The sequence below is a fragment of the Centruroides sculpturatus genome, unplaced genomic scaffold, assembly GCF_000671375.1.
Source record: "Centruroides sculpturatus isolate CEXI.00-Female unplaced genomic scaffold, Cexi_2.0 scaffold79, whole genome shotgun sequence".
In the NCBI taxonomy this organism is placed as follows: Eukaryota; Metazoa; Arthropoda; class Arachnida; order Scorpiones; family Buthidae; genus Centruroides; species Centruroides sculpturatus.
This window is the reverse complement of record NW_019384415.1, coordinates 943,641-945,959: the sequence shown is the minus strand read 5'-3', so window position 1 is coordinate 945,959 and position 2,319 is coordinate 943,641. Positions and strand designations below refer to the sequence as shown.

General features: G+C 31.1%; 1 non-coding gene across 1 annotated transcript; it reads left to right on the top strand.

Moving 5' to 3' along the window:
• Window positions 1-2,000: 2,000 nt before the first annotated feature.
• Window positions 2,001-2,072, top strand: Trnaq-uug. The gene has a single exon. It is a non-coding gene; the product is annotated as a tRNA-Gln (tRNA).
• The last annotated feature ends 247 nt before the right edge of the window (window positions 2,073-2,319 follow it).

Here is a 2,319-nt window from a genome sequence, read left to right as displayed (position 1 = left end):
TTAATATAACATAGAATTAATAGTATACTATCAAATAGTACATTAATCAGATATAAAATTTAATTAAATTAGATAAAATGGCAATTAATTTACAGTTCATTAACGTAAGCCAACAAATTCGAATTTTTTTTAAAAAAATAATAAAAAATATACGCAAATAAATAATATACCAAATAAAAGTACACGTACTTCCATATTAGAAATTTTTGTTTTTATATTTTTATTACTGAAATTCGATTTTATACGAATTTTTTACATAATATTGTATTAGTAAATTTCCCCCAATGACCTTCGAATTTACCGAGTGAACCTACGCCTGTATGGTTCGAAAATTATAAAGTAAAAGAAAATTAAAAAGAAAAAATTATAAAAGAAGATTATTAAGAAGAAAATTATAAAGTAAAGTCACTATGTGCTACCTGCATTAATTTTAAAATCAAAATAAAAATTTATATTTTGTTTAAATATCGGATTTATGTTTTTAATTTAATAAAATGATTTAACAAAACGTTATTAAGTGAATATAATATATATAAAGTATTTTAAAGTTATATTCTTTTTATAAAAATTATATTTATTTTTATCGGTTCGTTAAATTTTCTGCCAATAAATGGCGCTACGTTAAAACGAACACTACGGATGAGGATATAAATCAATTGATTTACAGAAACCCAATAGTTATTTTGAAATGCGACATTGTGTAAATTAGCTGTGGGTGGACGTAACTGCCGAGATGAATGATATTTTAAAGAGGAAAAAAAGAAAGGCAACTGAAGGCGCGAACCCAGGACTGCACGCTGCAACACAAGGCTGATGGCGGAGCGTTTGAGGAAAAAAAAAAAAGATAACTGGTGGTATACCGCAGACTGCTCGCTGCAACGCAAGCGTAAGAGCGGAGCGCAGCTGAGCGGACCACCAGCGCCATCGAATAGAATAGAGATTTTTGTTCTATTTATACTTAATCTAAGGTACAAGCAGTGACGTCTATTAGCAGGAAATTTAATAAAACGTTATTAAGTGATTATCTACTATATATAAAAGCGGAAATTCGGCTTCTGCCACGGTATGCCAAGGACGGCCACTAGAGGCGCCCCTAGCTATTATTTTATATTTTTACAGTATATTATTATTTTTTGAAGTTATTTTTGAAGGATGTTGTGGGTAGAAAATTTTAAATTTGATTAAAAATCTGTTTCGTTTTTTCCAATTATTTGAAATTTAAGCGCTGGTCTAAATAAATTATGTATTTTGTTGTAATTAATAAAAAATTTCGTCCATCTGGACTCTAGCAATTTTCTTTAAAAGAGAGGGGGGCAGCCATGACCTAAATCGATGAACTATAATTACGGTGACCATATTTTTTGGGGGAAAATAAAGGACATATCGAAGAAAATTAAAAAATCTTATAAAATTCATAAGTTTATAACATTTATTACACATACATACACATTGTAAAAATTCAAATAACATTAATTTTGATACTTTTCAGTAGAATTAATTTTTTTTAATAGCACTGGTTCACGCTTTAAAAAGTCATAAAATTCTATACAGTTCATTTGAAAGTTGTATTTGACAGAAATAATGTGCTTACTTTTAACTGGGTTTTTTTTCATTCGTCCACATATTATTCGCCAATGAAAATATTCGTTCGACGATGCATTAGATCCAGGGAGACAAAGAAAATTCTACGATTTTACAAATGTTTTTGAAAGCAATTTTTTGCTGTAAAATGTTCAAAAATCTCAATCCACTTTTGATGGCAGAGCTTGTTATTCTGTCGCCATTCGTCGATCTTTTCGTTTGTGACATATTTTTTTACACACAAAACTTCATCAAATAATTCACTGTCGAGTATATTTACAGACCAATGATTCGAAATAAAAATCTAGCTTTCCTCTACCTTCACCCACAAAGGGATTTTGAGTAATGTGACCCATTCAAACACCTCTATTTCAATAAAACNGTTTATAAATGGGCTTTCGAGAAGCGGCTCACGCGGAGGTCTCATGGTGTAACGGTAAGCACTCTGGACCTTGAATCCAGCGATCCGAGTTCAAATCTCGGTGAGACCTTTTGTTTTTTCTGTCGTCGAAATTCGTGCCCGATGCAATTATGACGCCTAATAACGTATAGAAAAGTCTGCCGCAGGCTAGCATACAGTGCGTGTAAGTCCAACCGTATTGCACTCAATCAAAAATGTTCATTGTGATATTTATTGTGTAATCGAGTTACAATACCCAAGTACTTTTGACCAATAAATATCTAGCCTACCCGTTGTAGTCGGCGGCAGAATAGTAAAAACTTTTTATAGTTTACCTT